The sequence below is a fragment of the Lepidochelys olivacea genome (assembly GCF_965140295.1).
Source record: "Lepidochelys olivacea isolate rLepOli2 genome assembly, chromosome: 3".
NCBI classification, from domain to species: domain Eukaryota; kingdom Metazoa; phylum Chordata; order Testudines; family Cheloniidae; genus Lepidochelys; species Lepidochelys olivacea.
Window position 1 is genome coordinate 120,657,583 of NC_140413.1, and position 18,465 is coordinate 120,676,047.

The 18,465-nt window shown below is 41.2% G+C and overlaps 1 protein-coding gene across 3 annotated transcripts in view; it reads left to right on the forward strand.

Moving 5' to 3' along the window:
* Nucleotides 1-18,465, forward strand: part of TULP4 (TUB like protein 4) — a 283,777-nt gene that overhangs the window by 54,560 nt on the left and 210,752 nt on the right. The window lies entirely within an intron of this gene.

Genomic DNA, 18,465 nt, shown 5'->3' on the forward strand with positions numbered 1-18,465 from the left:
TGTTTAAAATTTGGCATGATGGTGAAAAGGGTTGGAGGCTTGGGGCCTGAACCAAATCCCATTAAAGTCAGTGGAAGTCTTTCCAGTGACTTCAGTGGATTTTTGGATTAGGCCCATGGAGAGAAAAGGTCTTGGGACACTGCAGGGAGTGAATTTATTTTTGTTTGCTCCTTTCTCCTCTTCTTCCCCCAATGTATTTTAATCCCCAGGCTAGTTCAATAAATAGATTGTGGTGGATTTAAAGACTGTGGTAGTGGTGGTTTACATAATGTTAAACTCCCTGCTTAGCAGCCTAAGGAAAGCTATCGAGGATGGAGCCTGACTCTCTTCTAGAAACTACAAACCGAAGTGCCCTGCAGCAGGCTTGAGTGAGAGATGACTGGGGACTTCACAAAACACCCAAGTGGTCGAGGAAGATGAATGGGGTTGTCTAGAATAATGTGGAGATGCTCCGCAGTAATTTCATGTAATTCCGGGATGGAGAGCATCACCCTTACTCTAATGGCCCTGGGATTTTTGCATTTATTTTTTATTAAAGGGATATTTTTGGGTGGTAAAATCGGGAATGCACAACTGAAACACCACTCTTTCTGGCACTTATTTGTGCCACTGCATACTGCCTCATGCACTCCCTGCTGGGCAAATGGTATGGCATGGGTCACTGATGCCCAACGGTGGGTACAAAGAGTGGAGTGTACAGTGTTGAGAGCTTTTGATTATAGTTTAATCCTTACTAGTAATCCTGCTTTTTTGATTAGGTAACAGCAGGAAGTGTCCACTAGATAATATTTGCTGGAATTGGAAACTCCACTCTTACAGTACAGTTCCACCTTACAATTTATTTCCTATATCTAAAATCCAAGATATTATGCTATTTAACTGTTCTTGGTGATACTTGTTAACTTTAGCTCTAATGTGCACTGCTCTTTTGACAGAAGTGTCTTCAAAAATTGAACTCGCATAATCTTTTGTGCTTGTTATATTGGGGGTCAAAGTGTGTAAAAGTGAATGACTATGTTCTTTTAAAAACAAGTTAAAAGATTTAAGATTCTAAATCATTAACACAGAGATGGGGGCTGAACCATAAAGTCTGGAGCAAGTCTGGGGTGGGTGTTTGTATCCAGGATTTTGGTTTGAGGCCCATCTCTCTGTGTGTTCACGCATATGGCCTTCAATTACAAATACGTTTTACATTTTTAACATGCTATATGAAAATCACTTCTTCTACCCAAGTTTTCTCCTTCTCCATCTTTCTTCTGAGTTTTCCCCTGCTGCACAAAGGGAACACTTGAAATAGTGCAGGACATTGTATTTATGGACAGTGAAGTCCAGTTGTTCAAGAGCAAATGTGGAAACCTGGGACTAGGCCTTGATCTGTACCAGTTAAATGAAGAAGACATTGATATTTCACATCTCCACTCCTCCTCCTTCTCCACCGCCTTCTCTCCATTCTGAATTACGTCCTTTGGCCATTTTTCCTTTGTTTACCCAAGTGGCTGTGGTGGAGTATTTTCTTTCTGGGTCTCTGGGCTGTTTCATGTTGATTGTAGCTGTAGTAATCATAGCACATTCTCCCAGTTACCTGTAATTGGGCACTACAGAGACTCACAAATAAAATGAACATATTTTCTTTGTAATTGGGCCTGGTTTTCCATTGGGTTTGTGCTTCTGCAAATAATGGCAGAGATCCCTGGTACTGGAAATTGAGCAAATGATCAGGTTTTGGGAGTGCATAGGGTCCATAACTCCATTTCTATGTTTAGGGCTACAAAAGGGGGCAGAGCAGCATTATAAGTGCCTGGTCCTGATAGGAAACGGGGAAGAAAGTGGCTTTGGGCAGCTAGGATTCTGATTCAGTGGCTGCCATTAGAAGCTTCTGCTGGCCTAGTACCCCAAATGCTAGTGTAATGAAAGCTGCCTCTCTGGGCTTGCCTGGCATGGGAACTTCTGTGCCAGAATTGCAGCATTTGGCCTTCTTTAATTTTCCTCTATGGGAAAATTCTATGGAATTTCCTAGGGATAAAACCAATAGGGCTCTACAGAAATTATTCTAAAAAGCTATAGGATAGAATGGAGAATGAGAACTTTTCTATAGTAGGTTGTGGTTTTTTTAGGGGTTTTTACTTAGCCCATAGCAGGAATATACTACTCTATTAAATTCTATAGGATGATTCAAAAATATTGATAGAAAATAACTTTTCTATCAAGTTAGACTCCTTTAGTTCTATTTTTTAAATAAATGAAATTCTTGAACCATGGAAATACCCAAAATATTCAGATCTTTAATATCCAGTTATGAAACATTTGGAATAAATTTTAATTGCAAGATTTTACTTCAATTGATGTATGGCAATAAGTAGTATGAAACCTTCTGCAAAAGAGGTTTCCCAAGTGTACAAGTGGGATTGAGGGTGAAATCTGTGACATTAACCACGCCTAGTGTAGTGTTTGGAAATCTCTCAGCTCCAAGATAGTTTCTTCTCTCCCTCGTTTTTAAGGTCTCATCCTTTCTCTTCCCTCCCCCGACACAATGAGCTGACTGCTGATTTTGGAGACATACACATACACATACACAGTAGGATATCTCTAATTAAACCTATAACTGATGCACAAAGTGCATGTGATAGGAAGAGATTGACGTCAAGTTTAAGCCTCTAATTCACAGACATAGTTATTTGATGACTGGGAATTCCCCAGTCCAGCCCTTTGGGTGTCATCTTGTCCCTTGCTGGTGGTGACAGATGTTTTTCTAGATCAGAGGTGGTCAGACTATGGCCCACGGGCCACATCTGGCCCGTGGGACCCTCCTGCCTGGCCCCTGAGCTCCTGGCCTGAGAGGGTAGCCCCCAGCTCCTCCCCCACTGTTCTCCCTCCCCCGCAGCCTCAGCGTGCCCTGCTGCTGGTGTAGTGTATTAAACTGCTCTGCGTCGGAATGTGCTACTGGTAGCAGTTATGGAGAGCAGTTTACTACACCATACCGGCGCAATGCTCTGGGCAGCGGGGCTGTAGCGCCGCCAGCCACCAGTGCTCTGTGCTGCTTGGTAAGGGGGCAGGGGGTTTGGATAGAGGGGCGGGGTGTGGATGGGGTCAGGGCGGTCAGAGGGTGGGGAATGGGAGGGGTTGAATGGTGGCAGGCAGGGGTTCCGGGGGTGGGGCAGTCTGGGAGTGGGGGGGGGTTGGATGGGGCAGGAGTCCTGGGGGCAAGAAGCAAGGGGGGGATGGATAGGGGACGGGGGCACAGCCTGGCACAGCCTCCCCTAACCACCCCTCCATACAATTTCCGAAACCCGATGTAGCCCTCAGGCCAAAAAGTTTGCCCGCCCCTGTTCTAGATACTCCCATTGAGATAAAGCTACTGCTGTATGTCAAGTTTGTCTTCCTGACATGCACCGCTGCTTTATTATTATTATCATGCACTGAATTATAAATGTATGGATTCCTGTAATGAATAGAGTGTAGGAGGTGAAAACTTACATAGACAAAAGCTATTGATTTGGGTATAATTAATTTCAACAATATATTATTAGCACAGCAAATGACCCTAAAGTTTCAATTCTGCTGCTTTTTATTTAGGGAGGGGATTGTAGAGAAGGTAAATATAACAATGTTTTGGGGCAGCACATGAGACTGTTGTTAAATGAATAGAGGAACTGGGATGCCATTGCTATGTTTTTTGAGATATTTTTGATGATCGTTGAAAATGTTCATTTGAAAACCTGCTTTTTTGGTATCCAGTGTTCTCTCTGATTGTCCTAGCATTCCTGTTAGTGGCGAGAGTGACTACCAGGGGAGAGTCTCCAGTAACAGGATACTGACGTACATAGGTGGTGGCTGATTTACTCACTACTTAAATGACTCATTGAATCATACAACAACTGGGTATGGAAAGGCTCTTTGGTGTGAGCCATGGCTGTGTTTTATACATTTTCTTCTGCAAGGCAACTGGAGATTTAAAGGATAATTGTTAGAATTTGAAACTGCAGAGTGGCTGCCATCTTACTCTGACTAGCAAATTAATGTTTTTGCGGTTGCGTAAGAAAAAACTGTGTAATGAAATAGCCTGGTCCCATTTATTTTGTTGCAGATGTCAGCATGTGCAAGTGGTCTGTTTTGTGACAGAGCTTTTGTTACCTTGGGATAAAGGTTACGGGCCTGATTCTCACTTACTCTAGGGCTCCTTGACACCACTCTGTACTACAAAAGGGACTTAAAATGGACATACATGTAATGTATTATAGAAACAAAGAAACTAATGGTGAGATTTTTCTGAAGTGTTCAGTGTTAACCTAACTGAGCTCCCATTGACTCGTGGAAGTTTTACCATTGACTTTGGTAGAAGCAGTGTTAGGCTAACTCTGAGCACTTCAGAAAATCCTACCCTTACTTTTGTTTCTATAGTGAATTAAGGACCAAGGGTGAAATCCTGGCTTCATTTAAGTCAGTGGCAAAACTTCCATTGATTTCAGTGGGATTTCACCCTGAGAGTCTGAAATGCACCATGCTGAATATCCTTCAGTTCCATTCAGACCACAGAGGCACTGCTGTGGCTACTTCCTTTTAAGGTGTGTCCATAGGCGCCAAATCCAGGGCTGGAGCACCCACAGGGAAAAATTGGTGGGTGCTCTGCACCCACCTGCAGCCAAGCTCCCCTCCCTGCCCCCCCCCCCGGCCTCACCTCACCTCCGCCTCCTCCCCTGAGCACGCCGCGTCCCTGCTTCTCCCCCTAGCTCCCAGCACGGCGTAACAAGCCCTGGGAGGGAAGGGGGAGGCACGGGATCGCAGCATGCTCAGGGGAGGAGGCGGGGCCGGGATGGGTGTTTGGGGAAGAAGTCCAATAGGGGCAGGGAGGGGGCGGAGTTGGGGTGGGGACTTTGGGGAAGGGGTTGGAATGGGGGTGGGGGTGGCGGGGTGGGGCCCAAGGCAGAGGTGGGTCAAGCACCCACCAGTGCCAGCAGAAGTTGGCGCCTATGGATGTGTCTACACAGCAGCTGGGTACATGCTTCAGCACAGGAAGACAGATGCATGCTAGCTCTGCTTGATCTAGCATACTAAAAATAGCAGTGTAGTGGTGGCAGCTTGGGCTAGCCACCCAAGTATGTACTCATGGGGTCGGGAAGGCTTGTACACAGCAGTGAGCCTGTGCTGCCTTGGCCACATTGCTATTTTTATTGCACTAGCTCCAGCAGAGCTAGCATATGTCTGTCTGCTCATGCTGGGAAGCATGCTAACAGCTGCTGTATAGATATGCCCTTAATGCACGCCATTGTGCCTAGTATAGGAGATGCTAGTGAATGTCCTTGTGTTCAGTAGTTCTTACATTCTTTTAAAATAGTTTTGTGGGGGGTGTGTGTGTACATTTTTCTTTTTCAAATATGCAAACTGCAGAGTAAATTTCAATGCATTTAGTAAAATTTTGTATGTTAACTAGCATTCCAGTGTGATAGAACTTAAAACATAGTGAGGATAAGTATATGCCCATGCAGTGAATCCAGACCACAGGTTAAATACTTTCCACTTTTGTCAGTCAAAAATTGCTGTTTGTGCTCAGTAAAGTAGAGCAACTCATTTGTTTTCATTCCTTTTCAAAATATCAGAAGTAATTCACTTCACATGAGAGGCTTTAACTAGCTGTAAAAATTCTAGTTTGAAAAGACAACTGCACCTGTTTTCTCACCCCAGTGGTTTGAGAATTAGTAGAGAATCCCTGCTCAGCAGGACTGTAGAGTGAAATGTATTTTCATATTCAGATTTTAAAGGGATATGATCAAGTTTAAAAAAACAGTTGAATTAAATCTTGCTTCAGATATTATGCCTCCTCTTGAGTGCCTGGCCAATTTTTATGGGTTTAGAGTCACGTTTTCCCAATTAAAAATAAAATAAAAGAATCTCTATCGCCTTTTGCTGTTTGAAGGACCCAAACAGAAAGGAAACGGACTCTTCCCAAAAGGCGGTTTCATGCACAAAGTAAATAGTTCTTTTTTTCCCCTGCGGTTATTCAGTGTTAGTAACTACAGGTGTTACTTTTAATCTATTATTGTTACCAATGTTAGACCAGAATGAAATTTTTAACTTGTCCTTTTAAAATTAGAATTGGCATTTTTGAGCCCAAGCATTAGTCCGGTTACTAAAAAGAAAAGATGATACTGTTTTTAACCCTTGGCAGGGTTGATGCTTGGTATCAATCCTAACCTGCAAATAGTGATAGAACAGTTCTAGGATGTGAATAGTTAGCAACTGGGAGGAAGTGGGGAGGAACCATAGGGCTGCCTTATGGCTCTAGAAGTCTCAGATGTGCGGCAGGGGAGTAGGAAAGATCTCTTCTTCACAAGCCGCTCGTTCCTGGAGCTATTCTGGCTGAGCAGGAAAGAGGCAGAGAGGGGATGGAGAGGGAAGGGCAATTTGTAGTGGAGCAGCTCAAGTGTCTGACCTGACACTGGCGGTGGGCACAGTGGCCTTTCTGGTGTGACCAGTAGTGCTTTGCTTGCACTCAGGAGGGATGAGTTCTGGGATTGTAGTCGAGGGAGGGAATGGGATCCCTGAGCCTTCTCCGTACCATGGGCCTTGCAGGGGAGCCACAGTCTGACTGGAATGTTTTTAATTTTTTAAACTCCATATTAAAGCACATTAGAAACTGTTTTCATTCTCTTCTGTCAAGTTTCCATGCTGCTGGTATCACCCGGGCCGACGCTCTTTCTTCTCAGCAAGCTGGCCTCCCTGATAATGGGCTTGGACTTGCTCATTGCAGTTGCAACAAATACTTTTCAAAGCCTTTTTATTTGGAGAGTTAACTTGTGCTCTGTTCATTTTTCTCCCACCCCAATTGTTAAATAGCTCAGCACCGATCCTGTTATTTCCTGTCCCCACCCCCAGAGAGCAGCGTGTGAATGCCAGGGATGTGGTCCAATTCCTTCCTCTTTATCTCTTGTCCAGTGTGACAAGTGTCGTTTTCTTTCCTGTTTACTTTGACCTCTTCTTGAGTTACGGTCAGCTTTTGCCTTTCAGTCCCTTTCAGAAAATTCTACTGCCATCACTCTTGCCCTGTAACATGTTAACATCTCTATAGCTTCCCTTTGCCTATTTCCCTCAGCCCCTCCATAAACTCTGTATCTTCACCTCTTCCCCCTGCAAGTTCAGATATTTTCTGGCTGCTACTGTCACACCAGGGATCTCTTTTGAGGAACCTAGAGCCAATTCTCCCTGTATTGGTAGTATCCTCTTTAGCGTGGAGCATAAGACCGTAGTCACACCAGTAAGGGACTCTGTGAAGGAAAGGGAGAGTGGTGCTCCGATATTCTATGTAGGGGCTAACCTATTGTCTCCACAATCGCTAGACTCCTTGGCCTAGTATGCCAACAGGAGATCCCACAAACTGACAATAAGGCAGGTCCTAGTGCAGCATTCCCAACCTCAAGCGCTCAAAAATCATGAATTAGGTTCCCCCCATCATAAAATTAAACAAAACATTTTGGGTAATTTTATTTGCCTTCTGGTTTCTGAGCCTTTTGGGAGCACTCAAGTCAGATTTTCAATCTTTTCTCTGCAAATGTGAGGGCTAAAAACGTCCTTTTTAAAATGGAAAGTGGAAATTCTCCCCTAATCACATGCTGGGGCTTTAAGAAAAGCGCTGGATATCTGTAGACTCACAATAAAATCACAAGAGCTGGCAACACTGCTTTGCTTTGTTGATTTGAAATGGCTTTTGCGGTGCATGTATACAAAGCGTATTTCCTGTGGACTGTTGGTCACCTAGTCAATATTTTTTGGTTTAAAAATGTTACCAAAAATTTTCATTTTAATGCACTGGTGGAAAAGAATCCAAGGAGAGGAAGTAAAGAGTTTATATGATTTGGGAATAGGATCATCAGGTTTTAGAAATAACCATATTTTTAAGCAGGTTGACATTGTCCCTTTAGATTTCACTGTGCAGTAGTGTTGTTAAAAAGTTCTTATTGCCGGATAATGTATTCTGCTTAAATAAGAACTTTAGAACTGGAGTCAGACTCAACAGCTTTCCATAAATGAACCTGAAACCTTTGTTCACATCTGATTGTTAAAATATATATATATTGTACCTTTTAAGATTTCAGTGCCTGGAGGTTTTTTCTATCACTTAAATGGCAATGAAGATTTGTTATACCTGGGAAATATGTTGTTTTTTCAGGGGTATTCTAATGTATTCAAAGAAAATGTACTTGTTTGTTTGAAGGAGGTTTATTAGGGAGCCAGCTATAAAACTAGCAAGATTACTACTAGATTGCTGATCTGTTGGCTCTCAGAATTTTGATGATAAAGGTCACTTCTAACCTCCTCATGTAACTTTGTCTTGAATATAAATATACACAAAATACATTGAGCATTCAAATGGCAGAGGAATGAGGTTTATGAGCTACGGTAATTATTAAGATAATGGATAAGATGCCCATTAAAAACTATAAACACTTCACAATGTAATTGCAAAGTAATTGCCTGTCAAGTATAGCAGGATTGTTTTAGGTCAGACAAAAAATGTATAGACACTTGTGTCTGGGTAACCGACAACTGACTTCTGACAGCATCTTTATGCGCATGTTTAAACTTCTAGGAGAGATATAAATATTATGTTTGGCTTAGGTACTGCTTTAAACAGAAATAGCCTTCCTTTTTAGCCTACCAAAAATGGGCGAAAAGAAAGGATTGAATCAAAGAAACTGTTTCATTTGTGTTTGGACATTCACAATCAAGTTGCAGTTTTAACTGTAAAAATTGAATCAAGATACTTCAGTTGGAATTACCTGCCAAAAGACTACCTTGTAGGAAAATAATCTTTTTTATTTTTCTCCATTCTTTCCATGTTCAGGAGATGAAATGAGCTGTAGAAATAAAATAAGCATAGAGTTGACTTCATTAGTGAAGAAAATATTAGTTTACTTTTCCTAGTTAGACCTATTAATACTTCAAGTATAGTGTGCTGACAGTCAGGTTTTGCTTCTTCCATGTATGTGTGCAAGTAGTAGAAGTACAAGGAAATAAGCTTTGGAAAATGATCTGCTTTTTTAGGTTTTAGAGTGGTAGCCGTGTTAGTCTGTATCAGCAGAAAGAACGAGGAGTACTTGTGGCACCTTAGAGACTAACAAATTTATTTGAGCATAAGCTTTTGTGGGCTAAAGCCCACTTCATCAGATGCATGCAGTGGAAAATACAGTAGGAAGATATATATACAGAGAACATGAAAAAATGGGGGTTGCCTTACCAACTCTTAGCAAGAAGTGGGCCATCCTAATTATCACTACAAAAGTTTTTTTTTTTCTCCTGCCGATAATTGCCTACCTTAATCGTTTGGTCTCGTTAAGAGTTGGTATGGCAACCCCCATTTTTTCATGTTCTCTGTTTATCTGTCTATCTTCTTCAGATGCATGCAGTGGAAAATACAGTAGGAAGTGGGCTTTAGCCCACGAAAGCTTATGATCAGATAAATTTGTTAGTTGCTAAGGTGCCACAAGTACTTCTCGTTCTTTCTCCTTTTTTAGGTTATTTTAACTTGGAGGTTAGTTATAGTTTTTTAACTTTGCAGGCCCTTAATTGACCATGAATAGTGTGTGTGTGTGTGGTGTTTTTTTGTGGGGAGGGATGTCATGGTTTACATTAGGAAGAATAGATTTATCTTGAGTATTGATAAACATAACATCACAAACATAAGATCAATATCATAAGATGACTTCTTATTTTATACTGTAAAGCAGCATATTTGAGCATAGGTAAAAAGTGCAAATGATTATTGTATACTGGGACAAATTTTGTTCTGTTACCCAGCATAAATCCCACTGCCTTCCAAAGAGTTGCTTCAGATTTATGCCAGTGTTATTGAGAATAGGATTTGGCCTGCTTCTTATAAATATTTTTTTATTATAAGACAAATTAGTATGTAGAGTGACAGACTAGGTTAGAGTAGTGTATAGTCAGATTACTAAAGTCTCCATGTTATAAATAGCACACCCAGTTTAGACGTGGCATGATATAACACAGCTGCCTTAGACAACTAGGCTATTAAACTATATGTACTAAAGAATCAAAATTCTGCTGATTAAATAGTTCCACATTTGGCTTTGTCACCATAATATTTATTCTTATCTGTATTACAGTGGTGCCTTGGGGCACCATTGTATTAGGCACTATAACAGCTCTTGTTTATATATATAGAGAGAGAGAGAGACAAGATGGGTGAGGTAATATCTTTTATTGGACCAACTTCTGTTGGTGAAAGAGACAAGCTTTTGAGCATACGCAGAGCTCTTCTCCAGGTTTGGGAAAGGTGCTCAGGCCAGGTTTACACTAAAAAGTAAGGTAGGCCCAGCTATGTCGGTCAGGGTTGTGAAAAATCCACACCCTGGAGTGATGTCGTTAAGCCAGCCTAACCCCTGGTGTAGACAGCACTAGGTCAATGGAAGAATTCTTCCATCGACCTAACTACTGCCTCTTGGAGAGAGAGATTAACTACAGTAATGGGAGAACCCCTCCTGTCGTTGTAATGAGGGTCTACACTGAAGTGCTACAGCAGCACAGTGCAGCGCTGCTGCTGTAGCCATTTAAGTGTAGACATACACTCGGTGTCACAGCTAAACACACTGTGTAACAGATTATTTAGCATGAGTAGTTAATGCATATTGTAAGTGACCATTCAAGGTGAAGTGGCCAGTTAGCACTTCTGCAGTCATGTGGCAAAAGAGGGGGGTTAGTGGGTTGCTGCTTGTTGTAATAAGCCAAAAATCTAGTTTGTATAGTCAGTGGCTTATGTATTAGAGTCTCTGTACTGCCAATTTGAGAGATGATTTATCTCTTTTTTCTTTGTCAATGCATGTATTTCCATTGCTTCCCTTTAGCTCTTTTAGACTACACGTTTCCATCATTGTTAGTCTTCCTATAACTTTGATTCTTAATATTTAATGTGACAACAGATAAAATCTTCAGATTTTTAATTTTTTTCTTTAGAAATATGTGATCAAAGCCAGTTCATGTGGCACTTTCTTGTATTAGAAAAATTAACTGTGTAAATAAGCAATATACAAATAGATTGAAAATGGACAGCTGTTGGACGGGTTAAGTTAAACAAGTGTACTACAGAGAAATAAACTAATTGATGAATTAAATGAATACGTTTATCTGGGGACTTCCAGTAGCTCTGTTATGGAGTTTCAAAGAATGATGGATTTATTATACAGTTAATGCTCTCCTCTCCTTACGGACGTTATGGAGCACACTATGCAAAACATTGGAGTACCACTCCCGTTCATTTCTCCAGAGTGAGAATGGCCACCAGGAACAGGTCAATTAAATGACACTAATGTAACAAGAACTCACCAGCTATTTTGGCTTAAGGAGGGGGTGTGTGCACGGCATTCAGCACTGCATTGAAACAACAAGAAAGAAGTAGCTGGAGACAAAAAGTAGTAACAGCAATTGACAATAGGGATTGTGTAAAACCAGTCACCCCATCCATCCCTTTTCCGTGAACCTTTCTCTGCAAAATAAATGTTAATGTTGTGTTGTGGTAGTGTCTAGGTGCCAGAGCATTATTGTGCTAAGTGCTGTACAAACATGTAACAAAAAGATGATCCCTTCCCCTAAGGGCTTCCAATCTCTGTTGAATATTTCAGCACCTTCCCTTGTTCTTCTGTCTGATGATTTTGCCTCTCATTCCTTTACTTCCTCCCACCCCATTCCCAGTCTCATTTGTTCTCACAGTCTTAGTATGTGCTTCCTCCAAGCTCCTCCATGTTCTGCCTTTGTTATTCCTCTCTTGTTCATCGTCATGTTCTCTCCTGCTCCTTACCCATGTGCTTTTTGCTAAGCACAAAGTGAGGGAGTATTGAGAAGAACACAACACTTGTGCTTATTCCACGTGCTTTAATGCTATCGGCAGTGTGTTGTGGCAAAAGCACAGGGGTGCCAGTATCAGAAAAGCTGCTTTGCATGAATCACATTTAATAAGGCCATAAGCCATAGGTTGACAGCTCTGGTACATGGAGCTATATAAAGAAGATTATTTTTTGCAGCAATTAAGGCCCCTTCCCCCATAAATTATCAAATGGTACCAACCATTATATGCAGCACATTTCTGTCTGTTTACTCAGAACCTACCAAGGGTTCAGCTGCTGCATAACGGGAGAGTGAGTGAATGTGATTTGGAGAGTCATCGCAGATGAACCAGAAGCTATCTTAAGTGGAATCAGGCTATGAACATCATTAGCTGAGGAAAGTGATTACAAGACAGAAGTCCGGTGGTGGTAGTGGTTAGACAGTCAGACATTCCATGACACCTCATGTTCTGATTTTCGAATGGCAGTCATGAAAATCTCACCCCACAGAGGTGCTGGGGAGCGTCTGTGCACTTGAAACATATATGTCCGTCAGGATCCACTATCCTCTTATGAAAGAAATTACTTATATGGAGCTATACATTTACATGGCACTTGACAAATATACAGATGAGAGATGCTTTAAATCAGTGGTCCCCAATCTTTCTGTGGGAATAGCACATTCCTATTCCCAACAGACTGTGGCGGGCGCTAAACACCCCGCCGCCGAAATGCCACCGAGAAACGGCAACACTTCTCGATGGCATTTTGGCGGTACGGTGTCTTGCGGGCGCATACAACTGCCATCGCGCCCATGGGCACCGCGTTGGGGACCCCTGCTTTAAATAAAAGGTCTAAACTATTTTGATAGTGACCCTGTAAGATTCTAATGTTGCATGTAACAGAAGGGGTCACATTAAAATCAGTAGTGAGGTGTGGCATTGGTCATGGGCATCAGCCTGCAATACTGAAAGAGTAAGATTTCTTTCTTTCTTTTTTTGGTAATCCCCATATTTTAACCTGTTCATCAGGTATATTAAGAAGGAAGCATTTATCTTTTGTAATATGGATGGCTGTACGTGCATTTTCCAGTATTTTTTCTAACATCAGGAAAGAGTAGTACTACTTTTCCCATCTTTACTGCTTTAAAGATGCATAACAATAGTTCAGGCAAAACTAGAGTCTGTAAGTGCACGCAAGGTGAAGATTACCACCGTATAGTAGTAACCTTTTGCCATCTCAGTTGGGACATTTTATATCAAGATAGTTCTTTCTAGTGAGGCTTTTATATTGAAGCATCTTGAAAAGTGCAAGTAAATTAAGAAGCAAATATCTCCTTTCTGAAAATTGTAAGATATAGATTTAAAAAAATTCAAACTCCAGGACATCCAAAAACTGAAAAGTCTTGGTCAAAGTATTTGTATCAAAGCCTTGCCTTCTCTATATGGGTGACATTTTAAGGCTACTTATAGCTTGCCATTAAAAAAAAAAATTAAAAAATCAACATTTCCTAACAGGTACCATGCAGTGGTATGGGAGACAACTGTTCATTTCACATAATCAAACCCTGAAGGAGATGAGCAATCTTTCTTAAAAACAAAATTAAAAATTGTGTTTTAAAGGTGACTTGTAAAAGAGAAAAAGGTAAGTGCCTCCTCCCTCTTTATACTATATAAAAACCAGAAAGCTATATTAAAAGAAAATTAAGACTCTTGAAACACTCAAAAGTTAGGAAATGCCAGAATTAAGGTTGCTAGTGCATAACTACAGTATCTGAGTGTTTCACAAGCATTAATGAATTTATCTTCCTAACGCCTCTCCCCATCCCTCTGTATTACAATCTTTTAGCTTCCTCCAGGTTTCCATAGTGCCAGCATCTGAAGCACTGGGAGTACAGAAGACCGTTCCAGACGGAGTACAGTTCCAGTGCCTCGCACCACAGTGGCTTCTAAGTCAAGCAAGGAGCAATTGTGGGTAAAGTCCTACTCAGCCCCTGCAGCCTACTCTGTTGCTCCATGGAAGTAGTGCATGCACTCTGGCCATACGGAGGAACTGAGAAACTGGAACATGCTCAGTGCCAATGGAATATTTGGAGAATTCGGCTGCAGAATGTCTCTCTCAATTGCTCAGGCATTTCATGGCATCTCTGTCATAATCCTACCAGTTGTCCAGTAGCCCATAGCGTTGGGGGAAAAGGGTAGATATGAGGGGAATAAGACCCATTTTAAAACTTTTTTGTAATGTCTCCTATTGGAGAAAAGGAATTAAAACTTTTCTTATTTGCATACACAAGGTGCTGCAGTAGTTTTGCCTTTCTTTGTAATAGTTATACTCTTCTCCGGTAAAAAGATGTGTAAGCCTTGCTTCATAGGCTTTTATGGCCAGAACAGACAACAATTATGGTAATTTATCTGACATCCTGCACAAAACAGGCCATAGAATTTCACCCCACAATTCCTGTAGAGGAGGGTATTATTCTTCCCTTCTACTTTGGATATGATCCAAACCCCACTGAGGTGAAGGGGAGTCTTTCCATTGACTTCAGTGGGCTTTGGCTCAGGCCATAAGTGGACACAAATTGAGTTCAATAACTTTAGTATGACCTGGGCAATTTATTTGGAGATGTTATTGTTAGACCCCTGCGCAGATACAAAATTTGTATCCGCATCTGATCCACAAAAATGATCCGCAGATATGTGGAGATACAAAGCGGATATCCATGGATTTGCAGACTCTAGTTATTGCCAAGATTAGTCATCCTATCGTGAAGAAGGCTACAGGAGTCCTCGTCCTCCATTTGGACAGGCAATGAAAGAAGCTTGCCTTAAACTGGCTGGGTTCAGATGGTCATGGCCTAATGTCATGGAAGGGCAACCAGATTAGAACCAGAAAAGAAGCAGCAAAAAGCTGGACAACACCATATCAGATCCTGGGGAAGCAAGCAGCGGTATGACCACGAGTTAACCACACTAAATTAGACCGGTGGGAAGAAAAAAAAATATCAACTGTATTTGATTTTCCAGTATGGAGCTTTTAGCTTCCAGATCAAGCGATATCTGAGTGTATCAAAAAGGACTGGGAGTGCTCCATATGTAGTTATAAATGTTCTGAAACTGATGTTTCGAATGAAACTTTTTCTATATCCCATTCAGAATGGCTTCATGATGCTTATTGTATAGTGCGGTGATTAGGCCATGAGTACAGAAGTGTCCTTTACATAGACTGGACCTAAATTTCTAATATTTTTTAAAAAAGTAGGAAAAACCTTTCAGCATACAAATTTGAGGCCTTCTTTGCACATTATAAAATGAACAAAACCAAAACCCCATATTTCTCTCTCTGACAAAATCTCCCCTCTTCATTCCTTTGCCAGTCACTTGGATGTGGTTTTGGTGGGGTGGGGGTGGTTTTGTTTTTAAAATAAAACATTTAACAATTCTCCTTAGGTTCAACAAAGTTTAGAAGCAGATGTTTTTATAACTGCATAGACTCCAAAGTTCAAGGTATGGAAAAAATCCTCCTAAATCCATTAAATGGATTTATTATTTAATACAACATCCAGGATCTAAAGTAGGCCACAAAACTCCCTAGTGCCATTTTAAGGATGAAGTACACTATCAACATGGAGATAAACAATCATACCTTGGTCATTCTTCAAGATGAAATCTCATCTCTATTACAACTCCAATAGCACTCTCAAAAAAATGAGCAATCTCTGTATTTTACATGGAAGAGTGGTTCCTATCTTTCTAAAGCTGCTGGACCAAAGTCCTTCTCTCCCCCTGAACTTTCTACTTCGTCAACTATTTGGATTAAGTCAAGATTTATAAATACAAACAGTGATGTTCGTAACTCAATTATCCTATAAATGGGAATCAATCTAATTTTAAGAAGTAGGGGTTTTTCTTTTTGATGTATAAATGCAGTTCAAAATCCAGTAATAATAAAGCATTGTATCTTTGCAGGAGATGGGAGGGAATTAACATTAAAGGCTAATAAACAAATATTAGATTCCTGCAGATTGATTTAGCAAGACATCTACTTGAATAAGTCCCAGCAACAGTAAATGCAGTTCACCATTTAAAATATGTTTTCCCACTGTTCTTATACAGTTGTACCTGAAATTCTTTTTGCGAATACAGACTAACACGGCTGTTACTCTGAAACCTCCCTTTTCCCTGGCATGCAGAATAGGAAACAACTGTTCCTCATGCCCACCAAACCAACATTTCTGTGATCTGCATCTAAAACTAGTGTGTGTTGGGACAGTCCTTAGATTGGGCAGTATCCTCTCCTTTAAAAGACATGGCCTCAGATGTTTGGTTCTCTTGGGGATAAAAGAGCACCATGGACTGCTGAGTTGTGTTTTATATGTGAGCTTACTTTGGTTGTGTCATTGTTTGACAGTTAGTGTCTGACTTGTTTTAAAAACTCTAGCCAAAAAAGCAGCATAAAGTCAGCTGTAGAGAACACATCTAATAATGCAAATCACACCTCAGTGGTATAAAATAAACTCTCAGAAGAGGTATTCTATAAATTCACTATACTGTTTGTAGTCAGGGAGATATCTGTCCTTACTTCACCCTGTTGTACCTAAGTTTTGCAGGGCTCTCATAAAATTATATAATTTTCTTATATGCTGCACTGATTGAGTTAAGGCTGGGAATGACAGCTTTTAAAAGAATCTCAAACTTTAAATTGTAGTTCTCTGAAAAGTGACTGTAAAAATAGCATGGTAGAGTTCTATGTTCATGATCTGTCAAAGATTTTTCATAAAAAATGTCAGTTTACAAAACAACTCCCCCCCCCCCCCCCCCGCCCCAATTGTAAGCACTGCAAACCCCCACCTTGGCTCAGAGTCATCAATAAAGGTTCTGTAGGCTAAATTAGTCCCGCAGTGCAACCCCATTCCCTTCAGTGGGCTTGCACATGTATAATTGAGTGGCTCTAAGGCTTGGTCCACCCCTAAAATTTAGGTCAGCTTACTTATGTTGCTTAGGAGTGTGAAAAATTCCCGAGAAAGATGTAGTTAAGCTGAACAAAGTCCTGGTGCAGACGCAAGTAGGTCAACAGAAGAATTCTTCTGTTGACCTAGCTACCACCTCTTGAGGGGATGGATTTATTACTGTGATGGAAAAACCCCTTCTGTCATTGTAGCAAGTGTCTACAGTACAGTGCTACAGCGCCATAGCTGCGGCTGTAGCACTTGTAGTGTGGACATAGCCTTATAAGTAATGCTTTTGATCGTGCCAAAGGAGGAATCGAATCCAGCTTTTCTTCTCTCTGCTGTGTTGGCTGTGCAACTAACAGATGTTAAAAAAAAAAAGCAAAAAAAAAAAAGCAATAAAAGCTTATATCTGTCACGAATGTCGGTAGAGGTGAGACTGAATATACACAGGGAGCAGATCTCTTGAGCCAGAAGTTGTTCCTTTTGGATGGCGCACTTTTCGGGGTAGAACTGCACTTTAAGGACTTGTCTATATGTAAAACGCTGCAATGGTGCTGCTGCGCCGCTGTAGCACTTCCCTGAAGATGCTTCTTACGCCAACAGAATGGGTTCTCCCGTCGGCATAGGTAATCCTCCACCTCGAGACACCGTAGCTAGGTTGACGAGAGAATCCTCCTGTCGACCTAGCATTGTCTATGCCTGGAGTGAAAAATCCACATCCCTGAGCGACGCAGTTAAACCAACTTAATTTCCATGGCTTAAGGCTATGTCTATGCTACAAAATGATGTCAATTTAACTTACGTCCGCATACAACCACCACAGTTATTAAATCGCTTGTGTGTGCGCACATTTGGCTCTGTAACTTGGTGGTGCGTGTCCTCAATGGGAACATTGTGGGTTGGCTCCTGGGAGTCAGTAACAATCAATTCTAGTAACTCGGTGTGTACATTGACACTGTGTTGACCTAATCACATTGACTAGTACTCTGCGCCACTTGGGGAGATGTTATTACGTCGGTGTAGAGAAGCCCTTATGTTGGCAGGAGCCAAATTTAGGTACTTACACTTCCTTAGCTAAGTTGACGCAAGGCAGCTTACATCGACCTAACCCTGTAGTGTAGACCAGGCCTAAGTCTCTTTTATGGTTAAATTATTTTGTACCAAATTTTGTTATCCCTTTGTACCACTCAGGCAGTGTGAAAGTGGTTGTAAGTGTAATTTAAATCCACTTACAGGCTGCGTACATGCCAGATAAATTTAAAGCAGCCTTTGTCTTTGTTACTGCTGTCCCGGACAATGCTGACTTCTGTTTTCCTGAGAGAGTTTTTTTTTTAAAAGCTGTTTAGCATGGGTGGCAGCTCTATTTCACAGTGCCATGACTCTTGTTCTGTAGGTAACATCTTTCTGTCAAGAGCTCTCTAGCTAAAGCTCATTGGGAAACCAGGATTTTTCCAGCAGAATTTTACAAGGGGAAAATAATCTCCAAAATCTCCCATGGAAGAAATCTGATTTTTCTCTGGGGCATTTGGAAATAAAGTGAAAATGTAATTAAAATGTCCACTTCAAACAAAACAACAAATTTCCATTTTGGTTTGGGGATTTGGAGGCCCCCCCTCTTTCCTTCTCTGGACCCCCCCCTTATCCCCCAAGAGGAAAAATTTTCTAAAATCAAAAGAAAGTGGATGG